Below are 25,181 nucleotides of genomic sequence, written 5' to 3' on the forward strand. Positions count from 1 at the left end.
GTGCCCTGTGCACAGACTGCTAGGTAACCTCTCCTATTCACCCACCACTCACACCAATGTCACTGTGTGCCCTGTGCACAGACTGCTATGTAACCTGTCCTATTCACCCACCACTCACACCAATGTCACTGTGTGTCCTGTGCACAGACTGCTATGTAACCTCTCCTAGTCACCCACCTCACACCAATGTCACTGTGTGCCCTGTGCACAGACTGCTATGTAACCTTTCCTATTCACCCACCACTCACACCAATGTCACTGTGTGCCCTGTGCACAGACTGCTATGTAACCTCTCCTATTCACCCACCACTCACACCAATATCACTGTGTGCCCTGTGCACAGACTGCTATGTAGCCTATCCTATTCACCCACCTCACACCACTGTCACTGTGTGCCCTGTGCACAGACTGCTATGTAACCTCTCCTATTCACCCACCACTCACACCAATGTCACTGTGTGCCCTGTGCACAGACTGCTATGTAACCTCTCCTATTCACCCCCACTCACACCAATGTCACTGTGTGCCCTGTGCACAGACTGCTATGTAACCTCTCCTATTCACCCACCACTCACACCAATGTCACTGTGTGCCCTGTGCACAGACTGCTATGTAACCTCTCCTATTCACCCACCTCTCACACCTATGTCACTGTGTGCCCTGTGCACAGTCTGTTATGTTATCTCTCCTATTCACCCACCACTCACACCAATGTCACTGTGTGCCCTGTGCACAGACTGCTATGTAGCCTATCCTATTCACCCACCACTCACACCAATGTCACTGTGTGTGCCCTGTGCACAGACTGCTATGTAACCTCTCCTATTCACCCACCTCTCACACCAATGTCACTATGTGCCCTGTGCACAGACTGCTATGTATTCACCCACCACTCACACCAATGTCACTGTGTGCCCTGTGCACAGACTGCTGTGTAACCTCTCCTATTCACCCACCACTCACACCAATGTCACTGTGTGCCCTGTGCACAGACTGCTATGTAACCTCTCCTATTCACCCACCTCTCACACCAATGTCACTGTGTTCCCTGTGCACAGACTGCTATGTAACCTCTCCTATTCACCCACCACTCACACCAATGTCACTGTGTGTCCTGTGCACAGACTGCTATGTAACCTCTCCTATTCACCTACCTCACACCAATGTCACTGTGTGCCCTATGCACAGACTGCTATGTAACCTCTCCTATTCACCCACCACTCACACCAATGTCACTGTGTGCCCTGTGCACAGACTGCTGTGTAACCTCTCCTATTCACCCACCACTCACACCAATGTCACTGTGTGCCCTGTGCACAGACTGCAATGTAACCTCTCCTATTCACCCACCTCTCACACCAATGTCACTGTGTGCCCTGTGCACAGACTGCTATGTAACCTCTCCTAATCACCCACCACTCACACCAATGTCACTGTGTGCCCTGTGCACAGACTGCTATGTAACCTCTCCTATTCACCCACCACTCACACCAATGTCACTGTGTGCCCTGTGCACAGACTGCTATGTAACCTCTCCTATTCACCCACCACTCACACCAATGTCACTGTGTGTCCTGTGCACAGACTGCTATGTAACCTCTCCTATTCACCCACCTCACACCAGTGTCTCTGTGTGCCCTGTGCACAGACTGCTATGTAACCTCTCCTATTCCCCCACCTCTCACACCAATGTCACTGTGTGCCCTGTGCACAGACTGCTATGTAACCTCTGCTATTCCCCCACCACTCACACCAATGTCACTGTGTGCCCTGTGCACAGACTGCTATGTAACCTCTCCTATTCACCCACCACTCACACCAATGTCACTGTGTGCCCTGTGCACAGTCTGCTATGTAACCTCTCCTATTCACCCCCTCTCACACCTATGTCACTGTGTGCCCTGTGCACAGACTGCTATGTAACCTCTCCTATTCACCCACCTCTCACACCAATGTCACTGTGTGCCCTGTGCACAGACTGCTGTGTAACCTCTCCTATTCACCCACCACTCACACCTATGTCACTGTGTGCCCTGTGCACAGACTGCTATGTAACCTCTCCTATTCACCCACCGCTCACACCAATGTCACTGTGTGCCCTGTGCGCAGACTGCTATGTAACCTCTCCTATTCACCCACCGCTCACACCAATGTCACTGTGTGCCCTGTGCGCAGACTGCTATGTAACCTCTCCTATTCACCCACCACTCACACCAATGTCACTGTGTGCCCTGTGCGCAGACTGCTATGTAACCTCTCCTATTCACCCACCACTCACACCAATGTCACTGTGTGCCCTGTGCGCAGACTGCTATGTAACCTCTCCTATTCACCCACCACTCACACCAATGTCACTGTGTGCACTGTGCGCAGACTGCTATGTAACCTCTCCTATTCACCCACCTCACACCAATGTCACTGTGTGCCCTGTGCAAAGACTGCTATGTAACCTCTCCTATTCACCCTCCTCTCACACCAATGTCACTGTGTGCCCTGTGCACAGACTGCTATGTAACCTCTCCTATTCACCCACCACTCACACCAATGTCACTGTGTGCCCTGTGCACAGACTGCTATGTAAACTCTCCTATTCACCCACCACTCACACCAATGTCACTGTGTGCCCTGTGCACAGACTGCTATGTAAGCTCTCCTATTCACCCACCACTCACACCAATGTCACTGTGTGCCCTGTGCACAGACTGCTATGTAACCTCTCCTATTCACCCACCTCTCACCCCAATGTCACTGTGTGCCCTGTGCACAGACTGCTATGTAACCTCTCCTATTCACCCCCACTCACACCTATGTCACTGTGTGCCCTGTGCACAGACTGCTATGTAACCTCTCCTATTCACCCCCACTCACACCTATGTCACTGTGTGTCCTGTGCACAGACTGCTATGTAACCTCTCCTATTCACCCACCTCTCACACCAATGTCACTGTGTGTCCTGTGCACAGACTGCTATGTAACCTCTCCTATTCACCCACCTCTCACACCAATGTCACTGTGTGCCCTGTGCACAGACTGCTATGTAGCCTTTCCTATTCAACCACCTCTCACACCAATGTCACTGTGTGTCTTGTGCACAGACTGCTATGTAACCTATCCTATTCACCCACCACTCACACCAATGTCACTGTGTGCCCTGTGCACAGACTGCTATGTAACCTCTCCTATTCACCCACCACTCACCCCAATGTCACTGTGTGCCCTGTGCACAGACTGCTTTGTAGCCTCCTATTCACCCACCTCTCACACCAATGTCACTGTGTGTCCTGTGCACAGACTGCTATGTAACCTCTCCTATTCACCCACCACTCACACCTATGTCACTGTGTGCCCTGTGCACAGACTGCTATGTAACCTCTCCTATTCACCCACCACTCACACCAATGTCACTGTGTGCCCTGTGCACAGACTGCTATGTAACCTCTCCTATTCACCCATCTCTCACACCAATGTCACTGTGTGCCCTGTGCACAGACTGCTATGTAACCTCTCCTAATCACCCACCACTCACACCAATGTCACTGTGTGCCCTGTGCACAGACTGCTATGTAACCTCTCCTATTCACCCACCACTCACACCAATGTCACTGTGTGCCCTGTGCACAGACTGCTATGTAACCTCTCCTATTCACCCACCACTCACACCAATGTCACTGTGTGTCCTGTGCACAGACTGCTATGTAACCTCTCCTATTCACCCACCTCACACCAGTGTCTCTGTGTGCCCTGTGCACAGACTGCTATGTAACCTCTCCTATTCACCCACCTCACACCAGTGTCTCTGTGTGCCCTGTGCACAGACTGCTATGTAACCTCTCCTATTCCCCCACCTCTCACACCAATGTCACTGTGTGCCCTGTGCACAGACTGCTATGTAACCTCTCCTATTCCCCCACCACTCACACCAATGTCACTGTGTGCCCTGTGCACAGACTGCTATGTAACCTCTCCTATTCACCCACCACTCACACCAATGTCACTGTGTGCCCTGTGCACAGTCTGCTATGTAACCTCTCCTATTCACCCCCTCTCACACCTATGTCACTGTGTGCCCTGTGCACAGACTGCTATGTAACCTCTCCTATTCACCCACCTCTCACACCAATGTCACTGTGTGCCCTGTGCACAGACTGCTGTGTAACCTCTCCTATTCTCCCACCACTCACACCAATGTCACTGTGTGCCCTGTGCACAGACTGCTGTGTAACCTCTCCTATTCACCCACCACTCACACCTATGTCACTGTGTGCCCTGTGCACAGACTGCTGTGTAACCTCTCCTATTCACCCACCACTCACACCTATGTCACTGTGTGCCCTGTGCGCAGACTGCTATGTAACCTCTCCTATTCACCCACCGCTCACACCAATGTCACTGTGTGCCCTGTGTGCAGACTGCTATGTAACCTCTCCTATTCACCCACCGCTCACACCAATGTCACTGTGTGCCCTGTGCGCAGACTGCTATGTAACCTCTCCTATTCACCCACCACTCACACCAATGTCACTGTGTGCCCTGTGCGCAGACTGCTATGTAACCTCTCCTATTCACCCACCACTCACACCAATGTCACTGTGTGCCCTGTGCGCAGACTGCTATGTAACCTCTCCTATTCACCCACCACTCACACCAATGTCACTGTGTGCCCTGTGCGCAGACTGCTATGTAACCTCTCCTATTCACCCACCTCACACCAATGTCACTGTGTGCCCTGTGCAAAGACTGCTATGTAACCTCTCCTATTCACCCTCCTCTCACACCAATGTCACTGTGTGCCCTGTGCACAGACTGCTATGTAAACTCTCCTATTCACCCACCACTCACACCAATGTCACTGTGTGCCCTGTGCACAGACTGCTATGTAAGCTCTCCTATTCACCCACCACTCACACCAATGTCACTGTGTGCCCTGTGCACAGACTGCTATGTAACCTCTCCTATTCACCCACCTCTCACCCCAATGTCACTGTGTGCCCTGTGCACAGACTGCTATGTAACCTCTCCTATTCACCCCCACTCACACCTATGTCACTGTGTGCCCTGTGCACAGACTGCTATGTAACCTCTCCTATTCACCCCCACTCACACCTATGTCACTGTGTGTCCTGTGCACAGACTGCTATGTAACCTCTCCTATTCACCCACCTCTCACACCAATGTCACTGTGTGTCCTGTGCACAGACTGCTATGTAACCTCTCCTATTCACCCACCTCTCACACCAATGTCACTGTGTGCCCTGTGCACAGACTGCTAGGTAACCTCTCCTATTCACCCACCACTCACACCAATGTCACTGTGTGCCCTGTGTACAGACTGCTATGTAACCTCTCCTATTCACCCACCTCACCAATGTCACTGTGTGCCCTGTGCACAGACTGCTATGTAACCTCTCCTATTCACCCACCACTCACACCAATGTCACTGTGTGCCCTGTGCACAGACTGCTATGTAACCTCTCCTATTCACCCACCTCTCACCCCAATGTCACTGTGTGCCCTGTGCACAGACTGCTATGTAACCTCTCCTATTCACCCCCACTCACACCTATGTCACTGTGTGGCCTGTGCACAGACTGCTATGTAACCTCTCCTATTCACCCCCACTCACACCTATGTCACTGTGTGTCCTGTGCACAGACTGCTATGTAACCTCTCCTATTCACCCACCTCTCACACCAATGTCACTGTGTGTCCTGTGCACAGACTGCTATGTAACCTCTCCTATTCACCTACCTCTCACACCAATGTCACTGTGTGCCCTGTGCACAGACTGCTAGGTAACCTCTCCTATTCACCCACCACTCACACCAATGTCACTGTGTGCCCTGTGCACAGACTGCTAGGTAACCTCTCCTATTCACCCACCACTCACACCAATGTCACTGTGTTCCCTGTGTACAGACTGCTATGTAACCTCTCCTATTCACCCACCTCTCACACCAATGTCACTGTGTGCCCTGTGCACAGACTGCTATGTAACCTCTCCTATTCACCCACCACTCACACCAATGTCACTGTGTGCCCTGTGCACAGACTGCTATGTAACCTCTCCTATTCACCCACCACTCACACCAATGTCACTGTGTGCCCTGTGCACAGACTGCTATGTAGACTCTCCTATTCACCCACCACTCACACCAATGTCACTGTGTGCCCTGTGCACAGACTGCTATGTAACCTCTCCTATTCACCCACCTCACACCAATGTCACTGTGTGCCCTGTGCACAGACTGCTATGTAACCTCTCCTATTCACCCACCACTCACACCAATGTCACTGTGTGCCCTGTGCACAGACTGCTATGTAGCCTATCCTATTCACCCACCTCACACCAATGTCACTGTGTGCCCTGTGCACAGACTGCTATGTAACCTCTCCTATTCACCCACCACTCACACCAATGTCACTGTGTGCCCTGTGCACAGACTGCTATGTAACCTCTCCTTTTCACCCCCACTCACACCAATGTCACTGTGTGCCCTGTGCACAGACTGTTATGTAACCTCTCCTATTCACCCACCACTCACACCAATGTCACTGTGTGCCCTGTGCACAGACTGCTATGTAACCTCTCCTATTCACCCACCTCTCACACCTATGTCACTGTGTGCCCTGTGCACAGACTGTTATGTTATCTCTCCTATTCACCCACCACTCACACCAATGTCACTGTGTGCCCTGTGAACAGACTGCTCTGTAACCTATCCTATTCACCCACCACTCACACCTATGTCACTGTGTGCCCTGTGCACAGACTGCTATTTAACCTCTCCTATTCACCCACCACTCACACCAATGTCACTGTGTGCCCCGTGCACATACTGCTATGTAACCTCTCCTATTCACCCACCTCTCACACCAATGTCACTATGTGCCCTGTGCACAGACTGCTATGTATTCACCCACCACTCACACCAATGTCACTGTGTGCCCTGTGCACAGACTGCTGTGAAACCTCCTATTCACCCACCACTCACACCAATGTCACTGTGTGCCCTGTGCACAGACTGCTATGTAACCTCTCCTATTCACCCACCACTCACACCAATGTCACTGTGTGCCCTGTGCACAGACTGCTGTGAAACCTCTCCTATTCACCCACCACTCACACCAATGTCACTGTGTGCCCTGTGCACAGACTGCTATGTAACCTCTCCTATTCACCCACCTCTCACACCAATGCCACTGTGTGCCCTGTGCACAGACTGCTATGTAACCTCTCCTATTCACCCACCACTCACACCAATGTCACTGTGTGCCCTGTGCACAGACTGCTATGTACCTCTCCTATTCACCCACCTCTCACACCAATGTCACTGTGTGCCCTGTGCACAGACTGCTATGTAGCCTCCTATTCACCCACCACTCACACCAATGTCTCTGTGTGCCCTGTGCACAGACTGCTATGTAACCTCTCCTATTCACCCCCACTCACACCTATGTCACTGTGTGCCCTGTGCACAGACTGCTATGTAACCTCTCCTATTCACCCACCACTCACACCAATGTCACTGTGTGCCCTGTGCACAGACTGCTATGTAACCTCTCCTATTCACCCACCACTCACACCAATGTCACTGTGTGCCCTGTGCACAGACTGCTATGTAGCCTATCCTATTCATCCACCTCTCACACCAATGTCACTGTGTGCCCTGTGCACAGACTGCTATGTCGCCTCTCCTATTCACCCACCTCTCACACCAATGTCACTGTGTGCCCTGTGCACAGACTGCTATGTAGCCTTTCCTATTCAACCACCTCTCACACCAATGTCACTGTGTGTCTTGTGCACAGACTGCTATGTAACCTATCCTATTCACCCACCACTCACACCAATGTCACTGTGTGCCCTGTGCACAGACTGCTATGTAACCTCTCCTATTCACCCACCACTCACCCCAATGTCACTGTGTGCCCTGTGCCCAGACTGCTATGTAGCCTCCTATTCACCCACCTCTCACACCAATGTCACTGTGTGTCCTGTGCACAGACTGCTATGTAACCTCTCCTATTCACCCACCACTCACACCTATGTCACTGTGTGCCCTGTGCACAGACTGCTGTGTAACCTCTCCTATTCATGTGACCGCGGGCCTATAGAACCTCTCCCCACCCCTTACCTGCCACGTGCATGGTGCCACACCTATCTCTTGCAATGATGATGTAAATTTTTATTATTTTGTTATTACTCAGCTCTAATGAATTGAGATGATTGGAAGTGCTGGTTATTTCTAGGAGTCTCCACTACAAAATAATGCAGTGTTCATGGAAATCGGCTCAGTAGTTTTTGCTCCAACTTGGAACAAACAGATACAACGTTCTCTTATTATATTAGTGTAGATTTCTTGTTGAATATTGTATAATTACAGGGACTTTGAGAAGACTGATCTATTTTAAAAATACAATTTATTCAGTGTTTTCAAAATGCTATATACACAACTGTGACACAATAGGGTGTTTTATGTGGCTAATAGTGACTGTATAGCCTGTCTTTTATTTTGGCAGATGATGTTAATTTACAATGCAGGTGACAGAGCTGGGCATTATGACCAGGGAAGGTGATTCATCCAATGAGAATACAAAAGACCCCATGTAAAGGTGTTGCACTACCGTATTTTGCATGGACCCCCTCTTTAAGACCTGTCCCCCACTACCTGAAGCTTCACTGCACTGTATATGACAAGTCCCTTGAAATGGAGAATTACACTTAAGCCACTAAATAGGACTGGATATGGGGGATTGGGGTAGATATCTCAGCTACATAGGGCAGCTGGCCTTAAAGTGCAGGGGAGGTTAAATTCATTTTCTTCTTCAGGGTCCATAGGGTCCACAGGGAGACATTGAGGTGTAGGTGGGACCTGGAGCACCGGACACCAACAGCAAAGCTTTTGAATCCCAGAATGCACCGGTTCTTTACCCCGCCCACAGCCTGAGGGCACTTCAGTTTCGTTGGTGTCTGGCAGGAGCTGGACCATCATTATAACAGAGGGCTGCATTAAGCAACACAAGCTTTCATTTTATGATTTTATTTCTTTATTATTTTTTTTTAACCACACGGGCGAGCAGCACCAGACTGTCCCCCGGACGTCTGTGCTGCCGCCCCATCACCCCTGCCGCCCCATCACTCCTCTGTGGCGCCGTGACACCAAGCCTATGGTAGGGACTTACGGCGGGGCTCCGAGGGGGGACTAGATAGCAGGCTCCCCGGACCCCAGACTGCAGCCCGGAATTCAGGGGCAGGTAAGGGGGAACCCCGTTTGCAGGGACCCGCGTCTTAGTGCAGTCTTGCCTCCGGTTTTAGGAGACAGACCAGAGGCGCTGTTGGTGGACACTGTCTCGCCCAATACTAGACCACTGGGGCATAATGATACTGGTGCAGAGGCATATTGTAAAGGCCAGGGGACCCAGTGGTTAACGTCAGCCAGGGGATAAGGCGCTGTCCCTGCAGCCCCTCCCCCAGCTTAGGGTGCCATTCCACTGCGGTCCTGGTGTTCCCTGAGCTGCTCCTCCCTCACCCTCAGCCCCCTCAGAGACGCGCAGCAGACATTTTAGGCAATCAGGTCTCTAGGAAACGCTGGGTCCAGTCTCCCTGTATATATCTCCCACAGGCCAGATAATACAGTGCTACATCCTACCAGCAACTGTGGTCCGTGTAGTCGATTTTAGTGCCCATTGCAGACATGTGATGTTTTTTTCTGTGTTTGTATGTGACTTGTGCTAGCGCTAATCTCTATTTATTATACTGTCAGTTTAAAACTTTCCCTTTTTTCTACTATACCCTGACAGACTAAGGTATTGGGGGTTCATTGTACCTCCCACCTGCTATTTAAGTGTGAGAACTATCACATACTGTATAGCACGGTTGCACACTAGACTGTGCCATATATACTGTTTATTCTATTATTCTTGTGACAGAGGGGCCTATTCATCATAACTAAAAAAATAGATGGAGGTAATTAGGTTTAGAGCTCGCATAGAGTTCTACCTAATTACCGAAGGAATTCATCATTCCTCCTCCCTATAACTATCTATTCCGAAAAGCTGCCATTTTCTGATGACAGCTTTTTGGGAAATAGATAGTTATCACTCTTTACTCTAACTTATCGCAGCTGTAATCAGTGCTACACATGCGCGGTTACGTTCACAAAATCGGCGCATGCACAGCACTACCTACAGCTGCGGTCATTTTTTTTTTTTTTTTAATCTTTACTGTGTTCTGCCGGGAGAACAACAGTCAGAGCAGCAGCCAGAGCTGGAGGCGGGACCAGGGAGCGACGGAGGGAGCCGGAGAAGGACCTGCCCACGCTGACAGCAGGTAAGTATCACCCGCTGTACGCCACCTGAGAGTGCCGTATAGTAACCCCATCAAATTCCAAAAAAATACATCATTTTCGGAATTTGATGAATAGCATAATTTCCATATCCCCCATACTAATGTACTAATGTATGGGGAGCGTGGAAATGAACGCAGGGGGACTTACCCAGGAGATATCAGTGATATTTCCTGTGTTAAGTGTGTTAATGAATACTAAAATAACGGTAATTAAGGAAAATGTCCTTAAAACCATTAATTTAGTGTTGATGAATAGGCCCCTATGTCTGGCAAAGGAAAGAATAACCAGCAGCCTGATGCTCCTCCTACTCAGATAGCCTGTAAGTCCTGCTCTGTGGGCTTAGCCACAAAGGACCTCAATCAGGATGGTCTCTGTATTGTTACACAGCCACAGGCCCATCAGCCCCGGTGTCTCTCCCTCAGGACCCACCCTGGGCTGCCTTTTCACAGATGCTGACAAAACTTGTGGACCAAGTAGCAGTCGCCGTGGTAGCTCCACCTATGGGATGACCACAGCAGGTACAGCCTGCAAATCCTGTGCCTCCCCCATGGATAGACGTACTATCTACCTCGGTACAGGCTTTGGCTAATACCTCTACGGTTTTTCAGCAAATGCTGCAAAAAGATAAACCTTTACCTACTAAGCCTACTAAACGTACTATGATATCGTCACCATCAACACAGTTATCTGATTCTGAGAGTTATCATCTGGGGAGGCTGAGGACGCAAATCTCTCTCCGCCTGAGGAGAAGAGGAGCCACCCTCTAAGCTACATATAAAATAATGTTAAAATAATCTACAAATAGAAGATTAAGCCGCTCCTAAGAAAATACATGCACTTTTTAAATGACACAAGGTTGTTTTTACCAGAGGTCCCTCACTCTGACCAGCTATCTGATCACAGGAGTGACGCAAGGAATATGCCCGGTAAAAGGTTTCAAATTCCAAAACGGTTCAGTTCCTTTTACCCGCTCCCAGCTACTTACTGTACTAAATGGGAAGTTCCCCCAACAGTGGATTCTCATGTAACACATCTGGTTCAGAATGCCACCTTGCCCATTCATACTGCAACCTCCTTGAAGGAGACTACTGATAGACGTATAAAAGCTTGTCATACAGTAAATCTATATATTCTCTTACAGGAGCTATTACTGCTAGGGCTATAGCCTGGGTGGCAAAAGCCATTGAGAGTTGGGCAGAGGCCCTAGAAGAGACTTTTCCCCCTGATGCTTCAAGGGAACAGCTGTCCTACATATCTCACATTAGGGATGAAGCCTCCTATTTGGGTGAAGCAGCTATGGATATGGCTCTCCTGGCCTCCAGGATATCTGCCACTTCGGTAGTGGCCCGCTGTATCGTTTGGCTCCATTCCTGGAAAGCAGATTCAGAATCAAAACAGGCACTAGAGTTTATTCCTTATGCAGGAGACATCCTATTTGGTCCAGAATTTGATAAAATTGTGACTACTTTGGCGACTAACAAGACGGCGTTCTGCCCTCTGCATATAATACAAAGCCACGGATGTCATCCTTTCGGTCCTTCCACCCTCAATGCAAAGCCAAGGGTCAGTCCTTTCCACGGCAACAGACATCAGTCAAGGCCTTCAAGCCTTGGGCCAAACAAGCGTCTATGTGCCCGCTGCAATGTATAATAGTAGTTATGTGCCCGGCCCCTTCTCTGCCCCTTCCCCATCTGCTGTAGTGTCTACTCTAAAGGGAATGGGAGAGACATCATGACATCTCTCTCAGTCCATTCCCAGAGTGCCCTGCGCTGAAGAGCCCTGATTTGGGCTTTCAATTGCAGTTTTATTAAAAAATGGAAAAACAAAAATAATATATAAATATATTTAAAAATAAAATATCTAAATATTTTAATAATAAAACACCTTTTCCGGGTCCTCTGCTATAGGGGGACAACTGGCGGAACATGTAATGACTTTACTGGTAGGGGTCCTCTGCTATAGGGGGACAGCTGGCGGTACATGTAATGACTTTATTGGTAGGGGTCCTCTGCTATAGGGGGACAGCAGGCAGAACATGTAATGACTTTACTGGTAGGGGTCCTCTGCTATAGGGGGACAGCAGGCAGAACATGTAATGACTTTATTGGTAGGGGTCCTCTGCTATAGGGGGACAGCAGGCAGAACATTTAATGACTTTATTGGTAGGGGTCCTCTGCTATAGGGGGACAGCTGACGGTACATGTAATGACTTTACTGGTAGGAGTCCTCTGCTATAGGGGGACAGCAGGCAGAACATGTAATGACTTTATTGGTAGGGGTCCTCTGCTATAGGGGACAGCAGGCAGAACATGTAATGACTTTACTGGTAGGGGTCCTCTGCTATAGGGGGACAGCAGGCAGAACATGTAATGACTTTACTGGTAGGGGTCCTCTGCTATAGGGGGACAGCAGGCAGAACATGTAATGACTTTATTGGTAGGGGTCCTCTGCTATAGGGGGACAGCAGGCAGAGCATGTAATGACTTTATTGGTAGGGGTCCTCTGCTATAGGGGGACAGCAGGCAGAACATGTAATGACTTTATTGGTAGGGGTCCTCTGCTATAGGGGGACAGCAGGCAGAACATGTAATGACTTTATTGGTAGGGGTCCTCTGCTATAGGGGGACAGCAGGCAGAACATTTAATGACTTTATTGGTAGGGGTCCTCTGCTATAGGGGGACAGCTGACGGTACATGTAATGACTTTCTTGGTAGGGGTCCTCTGCTATAGGGGGACAGCAGGCAGAGCATGTAATGACTTTATTGGTAGGGGTCCTCTGCTATAGGGGGACAGCAGGCAGAACATGTAATGACTTTACTGGTAGGGGTCCTCTGCTATAGGGGGACAGCAGGCAGAACATGTAATGACTTTACTGGTAGGGGTCCTCTGCTATAGGGGGACAGCAGGCAGAACATGTAATGACTTTATTGGTAGGGGTCCTCTGCTATAGGGGGACAGCAGGCAGAGCATGTAATGACTTTATTGGTAGGGGTCCTCTGCTATAGGGGGACAGCTGGCGGTACATGTAATGACTTTACTGGTAGGAGTCCTCTGCTATAGGGGGACAGCAGGCAGAACATGTAATGACTTTATTGGTAGGGGTCCTCTGCTATAGGGGGACAGCAGGCAGAGCATGTAATGACTTTATTGGTAGGGGTCCTCTGCTATAGGGGGACAGCTGGCGGTACATGTAACGACTTTTCTGGTAGTTTAGATCCTTTATTATAAACCAAATTTCCAGACACCCCAGGGCGGCTCTTCAGGAGACTTCTTGAAAGCTTTTCATCCATGACGAGCACACTAATAATTTTAGATGGGTTCCTAATGTACTAAAGATGCTAACAGGGTGTAACCATTATTAAATGGCACCTTTTATTTAATGCCCCCTCTGGGGAGACTCGGCTGACATTAGGGTATAAATGCAGCTTCTGTGTGTTCTTGATGTTCTGTACACAAATAACTCATCGGATACATTATTATTTATAGCTATGATATTGGGACTGTGCTCATCGTCGGGAAAAAAGAACAAAACTGCTAATTTCCAGTTTCTGTGGATTTCACCAGTTTGTGACCATCAGAACCGCAGAAGTTTAGAATTTTAGGGGTAAATTTACTAAGATGAGAGTTTTTGAAATGGAGATGTTGCCCATAGCAACCAATCAGATTCTAGCTATTATCTTCTAGAAGGTGCTAGATAAATGATAAGTAGAATCTGATTGGTTGCTATGGGTCTCCACTTCTAAACACTCTCACTTAGTATATTTACCCCTTAGAGTTTAGAACAGAATTGCATTTTATAATATCGCTACAGAACAAAACATTTGAGGCAATGATGGTCCAGTGGATCTGCTCTTATAATGACAAAGATTATTATTATTATTATTATTATTATTATTATTATTATTATTATTATTATTTTAATAGTGAAAAACCCACATTTTCCCGTAGGAGTCCCTCAAGGCTCAGTCCTAGGCCCCCTACTCTATTCACTGTGGAGAAGTTGCCCATTGCAACCAATCAGCTAATACCTATAATTTTACAGAGTACTTGTTATATGCTACCTAGAAGTTGAACTCATCTATTCACTCTAACCTACTCGTCCATTCACTCTAACCTACTCGCCCATTCACTCTAACCTACTCGCCCATTCACTCTAACCTACTCGTCCATTCACTCTAACCTACTCGCCCATTCACTCTAACCTACTCGTCCATTCACTCTAACCTACTCGCCCATTCACTCTAACCTACTCGCCCATTCACTCTAACCTACTCGCCCATTCACTCTAACCTACTCGTCCATTCACTCTAACCTACTCGTCCATTCACTCTAACCTACTCGCCCATTCACTCTAACCTACTCGTCCATTCACTCTAACCTACTCGCCCATTCACTCTAACCTACTCGCCCATTCACTCTAACCTACTCGCCCATTCACTGTAATCTACTCGTCCATTCACTCTAACCTACTCGCCCATTCACTCTAACCTACTCACCCATTCACTCTAACCCATCCCTATTTCTTATCTTCCTTTTTACAATGTAAGCTCGCACGAGCAGGACCCTCCATCCTTGTTTCATCCCTAACATTAGTATCAGTAACTCAGTAACTATGCTAGTAATTATGCAAATACGTTATTCTGTTACTTTATATCTTTGTCCTGATGACGCTGCAGACATTTATGGCACCTTAGAAATAAACGCTATTAATAATAATAACTATGTAGGGGGTCATTTACCAGCGGGAGCAATGCATGGTGAATAAGCCCAACGGGTCATCGCTAATTGCAGCAAATAACAGTGATTACGAGATGATACTTTGGAGAACTTTTAATCAATTATTCATATATAGTTCCCTACGGGGCATAATTATGGGTCCCAATTGCTGGCAATGAGGACCCAGAAGCAGCCTTTCCGGCACTGCCGTGTCCCCGCCGAGTGAAACAGTCATGCACAGACTGACCGTCACGCATGCGCATGGCATAGAGGCTTGTCGCAGGCTGCCCAGCAGCTGAGCGGAGGAGCCCACCGACGAAGGGGGCGTCGCTGGACCTCCCCAGCAAGATGTGTAATGATGAATACCAGTGATACATTCCTTTGTATCAATGTGATACTAAAAATGCTGCTGGTATTTAGAATTGTAGTTAAATGGGGCTTACAAGGCTTCTCACCGCCTGTCCTCTACCAAGCCAGACTCTGCACCCTGCCTGCACCTGTTTTTAGCACTCCATGAAGCCCCATCTCTTCATTAGCTTACCCAACTTTAATCTATACTGAGATATTATCAGTTCTGCTAACCGCGCATATTCCAAAATAATATTGTTCTCAGGAAAGGCCGATATTATTTTGCGGTTAACTTTCTGTATTAAATACAGATAAGGCGATTGTCCGTCCTCATCGCAGACCAACCAAAACTTGCATAACAGGGCTAAGGGATACATAGTTTGTGTCACATGGCGAGATCATGAAGTGGTGGAGCCAGGTGACTTGAGGGATGACATCCAATCTGTCACATGAAGACAGAAGCTCTATGGCGTGCTTGGATAGGTGCTTGGATATGTGTTAGGGGGTGATATGAGAGTAGAAAGGGGCCTACTAGCTACTAATTATAGGAGAGTAGCAATAGGGGCCTTTAACATAAAACTGAATATTCAGTCCCAGAACGCGGATCACTTAGGACATGTCCACCATATGTGGTAGATGGTTCTCCTGTGGCCAAGGTTCCTCCAGCAGAGGAACCCTCAGAGGTAAGAAACAGTTTTGCTCAGTTAGGATTCACTCTGAGTCACGCGGAGAGGCGCACGTGGCAGCGTCTATGGGCGGTCGTCCGCCCGCAACTTTATGTAAATGCCTCTAAAAACGTCTTCCCTTCTGTACATCTGTGCTAAACCGATGGGTGTGTCCTTTTACGTCACCATAGATCACACAACCATGTAACAGTAATAAGGAAGCCAGGCAAATAGCCAGCCTTTATACCCAAGTAATTCACCTTTGCCCTATGTATTGGGCACCGTTTGCCTTTAATGTAACTTTTCTCATTAAACAAACATGCAAAGTTGGGATGACGTGAGCGGAAATGGAAGGAGTAGTCATCTACAAATGACGCAGGAGCCTAATTTATACAGTGTTGATTTTCTTCTCTGCGGGTGCGCTTTAAATTTACACTGTTGACTCATGGGTTTTAATGGGACCCCGCTCCAAGGCTGACTCAGTGTCCTTGTGTGTGTCTGACACACCGCGTACGTATTGACATAAATAGAGCTGAAACTTCTGCCGTACTGCTCTCTGCGAGAGCCAACATAATAGCGTGTTACAGGAACACAAAAGGGCTCAGTGTTAGCTTCTGTTCCCATTACTGTGCTCTACTTCTTAAAGTTTTATTAAAGGGACACAACCCTCTGTGCTGTGTGCGGAAAAATGATAAAATATTGTCCGGTTCTATAGTCTGGTTTTGGAGGAAGATATTTTTGTGAGGTGGTAGTGGGTTTATTTACATACTGAAGCAGTCCCCCCCTTCCCCAATTTCTTCCCCCGTATACAATGTCTGATAAGAAGATAGAGTGGGTGGAGAAGGAACGGTTCACGTCCGGAACTACAACCTCCTGGTGCTCGCTTCATACCCCAAGCCAAGGACACTGTGGTGCGCCACCTTGTGGCCAAGGTTGAACCCAGTATTCTGTAAAATGAAATAAGCAAAAGGCTGGAAATCTAGAGTCAATTGTTCAAATGTTCCAGGTTGTATCTGAGCGAAGTTACTTATTCATTTGTTTGCTCAAGTTCACCGTATGACATTCTGCCGCAAGCACAGCTGATGTCGGACGCATTGAGGCAAGTACGGCCGCCTATAGTGCGCAGAAAACATTAGAAAAGGACTTTCTAGCGGCAATAGACGCAGTCATGGACACGGTAGCCCCTATGTTGCCCTGCCTCTATAAAAGGCACATACCACATCAAGTCGCTGACTTGGGTTTGTCACAGCTTTGTCAGTTACAATATATTGTGGGTTTCTTGTAGCGCAGTTCAAGAGGCATCAAGAAAACGCCTTTCATTTTTTGTGTCATTTCTTGTCAGCGCCAGCTGCTGGCACAGGTGGTAGAGATGGCGTGCAGTGGGGCAGCACTGATGGTTGATAGATTTATCTGGGGCACAACCGTGCGAGCGGCAGCGTAGAAATGATTTTATCCAATTTTTTTGCTTCTTTATCATTAGATTATATTAGCAGGAATCCCCTATTTATCACCATGCTACTTATTACAACCCTGCGGACCTTATACAGAGGTGCACGCAACCTCTGTCGCAGCCGCGTATTTCTGCAGTGCCGCATTGGTGATAATATGCAAATGCTGGTTTAATTCGAACCCTGGTGTACTAGCGCGCAGCTGAATGTGCGAGCACTAAAACGCTCACTTTCAGTGTCTTTGTTCAAGATACCGCCGGCATGTAAACGCATTCGCCATCACCAGCCCATGGTAGGTGCGGTGTTCCCTCGAACTCCTTCTAAACACGGACACCGTGGCTGTGGCTTCTACACCCATGAACGCAGCCACTTTCACGAACATCGCGCGACACTCCCATAACACGCCAAAGCACTGGATTTTTTTTTTTGCGTTCACTTCAGGCCAGCTCCCAGACACCACCGCACGGAACAGCGCATATGTGCATACACTCAGTGTAACGCAGGCGACGTAGGGAATGTCTAAACATTTTGCGCATGCGCAATAGCGTATAATAACTCAGCTGCGTGATCCTCGGCGTTGCGTGCAGTTAGCGTCCACCTCTGAATCATGCCCAATGTTTTGCCCCTGACCTGGATCCAATTCTTGAACGTGAATAAACTGACTTTGCCGACGTGATAAATTTATATTCACAGTTTTGTAAATGTCATCACATCAGACAATTCCTGTACAACGTGATAACAAAAATGAGAACGTTAATTCCACACTTACACTAGGAGCTGATTCTGAGTCATACGCGGCCGCGTTTTTTGCCGCAGTCACGTCTACGTCTTTATGCAAATGCCGCTACAAAGTTTCACCCTGGTGTACATCCGTGCGTCCGAATGTGCCACGAGTGAGGTGCCCACTGTCCACGCCCGTAGATGCTGAAATACTGCTTAGGATGCCGCCCTTAATCGCAGGTGCTTTCAGTGACGAGCTCGCCTCACGCCTGCGACACGCCCATAAGGTGCAACATCTCTGCGTCTTTTTAGCCACCGCCGTTGTCCTGGAACGCCCTTCACAGTTATGATACCAGGCGTCTAAAGGCCAGATTCAGAGATGTACTCAATGACGCAGTTTGAGCGATTGGTTGTCATTGCGCATAAGTGTTAGCCGCACTGCTCACGTGCACTGATTGTTTTGCGATTACGCCCGCACAGAGGATCCATTTGCAAAGTGAGTGACAGGTAGTTAGCGTTTGGGGGAGGTAACTGGGGTGGCTAAGGAAATGCGGACGTGTCTGACCGTTTGAACGCCGTTTCGTGGGCGTGCATAAATTAGAAATTGCGACCTCCTGCACAGCATTAGAGCTCTCTGCATGTCAGGAGAGACGCTGTGCTTGAGACAGGTCAGACTTGCCCAGTGGCATAAGTTCATGCCAGGCACCCGGAGGCAAAATAGATGGTGGTGCCCTCCGTAGGCTCCGGATTGCTCTAGACCCCCATCCCCCGTGTGTGTCTCTAGCACCAACTAGACCTCAGTGTCTCTACAACCATCCCCTAGTGTCACTCCAGCCAGCCCCTCATTCTCTGTCTCCTTAGCCAGCCTCCACTGTCTCTCCAGCCAGCACCCCTCTCTCTGTCTCTCTAGTCAGCCCCTCTTTTTCTGTCTCCTTAGCCAGCCTCCACTGTCTCTCCAGCCAGCACCCCTCTCTCTGTGTCTCTAGTCAGCCCCTCATTCTCTGCCTCCTTAGCCAGCCTCCACTGTCTCTCCAGCCAGCACCCCTCTCTCTGTCTCTCTAGTCAGCCCCTCATTCTCTGTCTCCTTAGCCAGCCTCCACTGTCTCTCCAGCCAGCACCCCTCTCTCTGTCTCTAGTCAGCCCCTCATTCTCTGTCTCCTTAGCCAGCCTCCACTGTCTCTCCAGCCAGCACCCCTCTCTCTGTGTCTCTAGTCAGCCCCTCATTCTCTGTCTCCTTAGCCAGCCTCCACTGTCTCTCCAGCCAGCACCCCTCTCTCTGTCTCTCTAGTCAGCCCCTCATTCTCTGTCTCCTTAGCCAGCCTCCACTGTCTCTCCAGCCAACACCCCTCTCTCTGTCTCTCTAGTCAGCCCACAGTGACTCTCCTACCATCCCCGTCTCTCCAGCCAGCACCCCTCTGTCTCTTCAGCCAGCCCCCTTTATATCTCCAGTCAGCCCCCATTGACACTCCCCTCTCTCTGTCTCACCTACCAGTCCCCCTCTGTCTCTCCAACCAGCCACTGCTGTCTCTCCTGCCAGCCCCCCTCTCTTTGTTTTTCCAGCCAGGCCCCATTGTGTCTCTAGCTAGCCCCCACTATCTCTCCAGCCAGCCCCCACTATCTCTCCATCAAGCACCCATTGTGTCCCCGGCCAGCCCCCATTGTCTCTACAGCCAGCCCTTGTTGTGTCACCTGCCAGCCCCCTCTCTGTGTCTCCGGCCAGCTCTTATTGGGGTCTATTTGCTAAGCCTTGGATGGAGATAAAGTACCAACCAACCGGCTCCTAACTGTCATTTTTCAAACCGCCTGTGACCTGACAGGAGCTGATTGGCTGGGACTTTATCTCTGTTCACTTTAACTCCATCCAAGGCATAGTAAATAGATCCTATTGTGTCTCCAGCAAGTCCTCACTGTCTGCAGCCATCCCCTGCATCCCTCCGGCTCCACTTACCTTCTCGTGAGTCTTCTGGCTGCGTCTTCCTGCTCCTCTACATGCTGCAATGCATATCTGAAGGCACCATCATTGGCTGGGGCAATAAAGTTTTGTTTATTGCGACTCGCAATAAAAAAAAAAATTTTATTGCACTGTCACCAGCTACCACTGGTGGTGCCTTAAAAGGAGACAACGGCATCACGGCATCAGTATGTACGACCGCCGGCCGCATGGCGGTTCAAATCCCGACGCCGGAAGACTCGTAGCAGGGAGTATCCCGACAGGGGATTTAGGTAAGTAAAACTAACCCTAACCCTAACCCTCCCTTAGGGGTGCCTAACCCTAACTTCCCCCCTAGTGCCTAACCCCTCCCCCCCTTAAATGCCTAAACCTAAACCCCCCGTTCCCGCAGCCTAAACCAAAATCTCCCGGGGGGGGTGCCTAACCCTAACCTCTCTCCCCGGGGGTACCTAACCCTAACCACCCCTTCCCCTAGTCTAACCCTAACTCTCCCGGGGGGGTGTCTAACCCTAAATACCCCAGGGAGCTCCTAACCTAACCCCGCCGCCCGGCTTTCCTTCGTTCGATATGCCTGGCGTCGGGCTCCCGGTGTAGGGATAATGATAGGTGTTGGGATTTCGCGCACGATAAGTTTCCGCAGCTAAAATACGTGATGTAGGTGAAAAGTCCGGCAGGCAAAAAAGTAACTAATTGAATCCGGCCCTTAGTGTCTTACTGGCAATATTGTGTGATGTCTTTAGGGGTCGGGGTGCAATGTCACTGTGACGGAGTGACTTTGGACCTCATTCAGAGTCGGTCGAAGCGGCCGCACGGTCGTACGCCACCGATGTTCGCAATGCGCGTGCGCAAACTAGCCGCTACGATCAGAAATTTCTCTCTCCTTGAGCACAGCCAGGTCGGTAGTTTGAGTGACAGATTGAGGCGTTTGTGGGTGGTAACAGGAGAAGGTGTTTGAAAACGGGGGAGTGGAGATCCGAATGCAGGCGTGCCTCATTATGCGAACGGCGTTTTATGGGAGTGCATACGGTTTATGGGAGTGCATAATTAACAAAGTAGCATCATGGCACACGTGACATGGGAGGTTTGTACACTGACCTGATCGTAGTGCTGAAGAGAGGGTATGGTGAACCTTAAGCTCTACGACCAGTTCCGATGGTTCCCGATGGTCTCGATTAATCCTCCTTATATGCCCGGAGATGACGTGCAATGCGTACGAGAAGGGGGCGTATTTTTTTGTCTTCCGGCCGCTTCCTCCCCTTGGTCGGCCAGCTACCGATCCAAACTTAGGGACACAACTTGCGAGGGAATCATTTGCATATCCGGCCCCTTTTCCCGTACGACCGTGCGGCCGCTTCGACCGACTCTGAATGAGGTCCTTTATCTCTGAGAGCAGGAAAAGGGCAAATACAAGCCCCTATTCTCTTATATCCTGCACAGAGGAATGACGTAGTACATCGTATATATATAATACTTCAACATAAATAAGAAAAAAACATTTAGGGCCTGATTCAGACCCACTCGCAAGCGGCTGTCCGCTCGCAAGTGGGTCGATGTTGTGCACTGAGCATGTGCACGATGGCGGGAGCTCCGTCGTGCGCATGCGCCAGACGCGACGAGTGAAGGACTTTCCTTCGCTCGTTGTGTCTGATCAAAGGGGGCGTGCTGTCGATGTTGATTGACAGCACGCCCCCTTTGGTGGGCGTGCCTCCCTGACGGGGGCGTTCCCAAGGGAACGCCTCCCGTCAGAAGCCGGCCCCACTGACATCACTAGTGATGTCAGTGGGAGTGATTTTGGCTCTGATAGAGCCAAAATCACTCCGGGCCTTGCGGTTGAAAAACTCAACCGCAGGCTCCGGCTCGCAGTGGCGATGGTCAAGACCATCGCGGCCATCAAACTGCACGCTCATATAGGCTGTGGGTGGTGACCCACAGCTATACGAGCGTCCAGAGCGTACGGCTCTAAATGAGGGCCTTAGACGTTACAGTATCTGTAAGATGAGCAGTAATTAAGGAGCCTGGTGTCTCTGTGTGAACAGTTAGTGAGATGTTTGCTGCATTATAGCTGTTAATTAATTAGTTTCAAGGAGAAAACTGTAAAAAAACAAAAACAAATCAGGTGTGATGATAATGACATTACTTCTCGCGCTTAGGGCCTGATTCAGACCCGCTCGCTACCAGCGTATGGAAATTCAGCTAAGTGACGTCAAGGCAGGCGATCGCACGGCAAGGCATAAGCATGCCCACTATGGGCCTGATTCAGAGCCGGTCGCTATTTGCGCTCGCTCGTCCAAAAAATAGGGGTGGCTATTCAAATGAACCGTTCGCTGTTTGCGGTCTGTTCACGCCTCTAGGTCTGAACGAGCGAACAAAACTTGCATTCGTTTTTTGGGAAACTACGCCCGCTGGCCGCTCGCATACTACGTCATGTCCGCTATTTATTAGATTAATCGAGTACATCGAACAGGGTATGAACTGCTCGCTATTCTTGTGGTTGGTTTTTGCTACCACAATTTTGCGAGCAGTTCTGGCTAAAAAAAACCCCAGTGACGTGGTCAATGACGCTGATGTTTTAAATATGCACACCCATAAAACGCCCGTTTTGACCTTTAAGCACGCCTGCGATCGGATCTCCACTCCCTGTTTTCAAGCACCTTCCCCTGTTAACACCCACATACGCCTCATTCTGTCACTCAAAATAGCAGGCACTCGCTATATAGCGAACAAACGATTTTCAGCCGCACTGACTGGTTCGCGCATGCGTATTACGAACCGTACGCATGCGCAGTTGGGCAAACATCGCTCGGAGCGAACGAGCAGCCACTTGCGTCTTGGCGAGCGATCACTTTGTGTATATAGATGCCCACCAGCCTTTCTTTAGCCTCCCACTAGCGGACGTCATCTCCAGGAAGTATATACAACCATCGGAACATCGGGAACCATCGGATCTGACCGCAGCGCATGCGGGTGACTGTACCCTACCGCAAGCACTGCGAGCACTTCATTGTATAATTCAACCAGGTGACGTGTACTATGACGCTGCCGGTTAATTATGCATGCCTCAGAAACGGCGTTGAAACACTCTGGCACGCCTGCGTCCGCAACTCCACTCCCCCGTTACTACTGCCCTGCCCCTGTTACCACCCACAAACGGCCTCTCCTGTCACTCAATCCACTAGGCTGTTTTTGCAGGGCGAGCGAGTGCATCCAGATCGCTTGTACTAGTTTGCGCACGCCCACTGCAAACTGTATGCATGCGCACATTTGCAAACATCGCCAGCAACGAGCGATCGCTTGCTAGCGAGCCGGTCTGAATCAGGTCCTTAATATACAGTATATAGTTGCACACCAAGGATGGACCATATCAATTGCTAAATTAAGTCACCCGCCGAGGGTGCTGATTGGTGGCAAAGGGGAACATCGACACCTGCCAACCAACAGACAAATTGTTATGTCAAAGAGCTATAATGAAATGCACCAACACCCAGCCCCAAATGACAGCAGAGACTATTCTAGTGACCTCTTTCAAAACACACAGCATTCCAGTGACAGATATATAGTAGTTGGAGCATTCTAGTGACTTCTATACAATACACAGAGCATTCCAATGGCAGATATATAGTAGAGGGAACATTCTAGTGACCTGTATAGAATACAGAGCATTCTAGTGAACAATATATAGTAGAGGGAGTATTATAGTGACCTCTATATAATACACAGAGCTTTCTAGTGACCGATATTGTAGTGACTTCTTTACAATACACAGAGCTTTCTAGTGACCGATATATAGCTGAGGAGCTTTCTAGTGACTGATATATACTGTAGCTGAGGGAGCATTCTAGTGACCTCTATACAATACACAGAGCATTCCAATGGCAGATATATAGTAGAGGGAACATTCTAGTGACCTCTATATAATACACAGAGCTTTCTAGTGACCGATATAGTAGTGACTTCTTTACAATACACAGAGCTTTCTAGTGACCGATATATAGCTGAGGAGCTTTCTAGTGACTGATATTACTGTAGCTGAGGGAGCATTCTAGTGACCTCTATACAATACACAGAGCATTCTAGTGACAGATATTGTCAGGATTCGTCCTGGGCTTCTCCTGATCAGCCGTTTCATTATATTCTGATGACACCCTGTGCTCAATGCAATTAACATAAACTTTCAAATGACGTGCCAACCACTATGCATCCAATACATTGTAATCATCTTTATTTCTACATTGGTAAAGAAGGAAGACCTTATGCTTTGGTCCTTTGGGCTACATTCCTGATTCAGCGGTGGATGGAATTGCAGAGCTTCACACAAGCAGCACACAGGCAGCACACAGGCACACACGCAGCACACAGGCACACACACAGCACACAGGCACACACACAGCACACAGGCACACAAGCCGCACACAGGCACACACACAGCACAGAGGCACACACGCAGCACACAGGCACACACACAGCACACAGGCACACACACAGCACACAGGCACACAAGCCGCACACACACAGCACAGAGGCACACAGGCACACACACAGCACACAGACACACATGCAGCACACAGGCACACACACAGCACAGAGGCACACACGCACACACACAGCATACAGGCACACAAGCAGCACACAGGCACACACGCAGCACACAGGCACACACACAGCACAGAGGCACACAAGCAGCACACAGGCACACACGCAGCACACAGGCACACACGCAGCACACAGGCACACACACAGCACACAGGCACACACGCAGCACACAGGCACACAAGCAGCACACAGGCACACACGCAGCACACAGGCACACACGCAGCACACAGGCACACACAGCACACAGGCACACACAACACACAGGCACACACGCAGCACACAGGCACACACACAGCACACAGGCACACACGCAGCACACAGGCACACACGCAGCACACAGGCACACACAGCACACACACAGCACACAGGCACACACGCAGCACACAGGCACAC

At 49.3% G+C, this 25,181-nt stretch overlaps 1 protein-coding gene across 2 annotated transcripts in view; it reads left to right on the plus strand.

Moving 5' to 3' along the window:
• The window catches only part of PTPN5 (protein tyrosine phosphatase non-receptor type 5), a 167,789-nt gene that overhangs the window by 58,251 nt on the left and 84,357 nt on the right, over positions 1 to 25,181 (plus strand). The window lies entirely within an intron of this gene.

Source organism: Taudactylus pleione, unplaced genomic scaffold, assembly GCF_031769625.1.
Source record: "Taudactylus pleione unplaced genomic scaffold, aTauple2 ptg000027l, whole genome shotgun sequence".
NCBI classification, from domain to species: domain Eukaryota; kingdom Metazoa; phylum Chordata; class Amphibia; order Anura; family Myobatrachidae; genus Taudactylus; species Taudactylus pleione.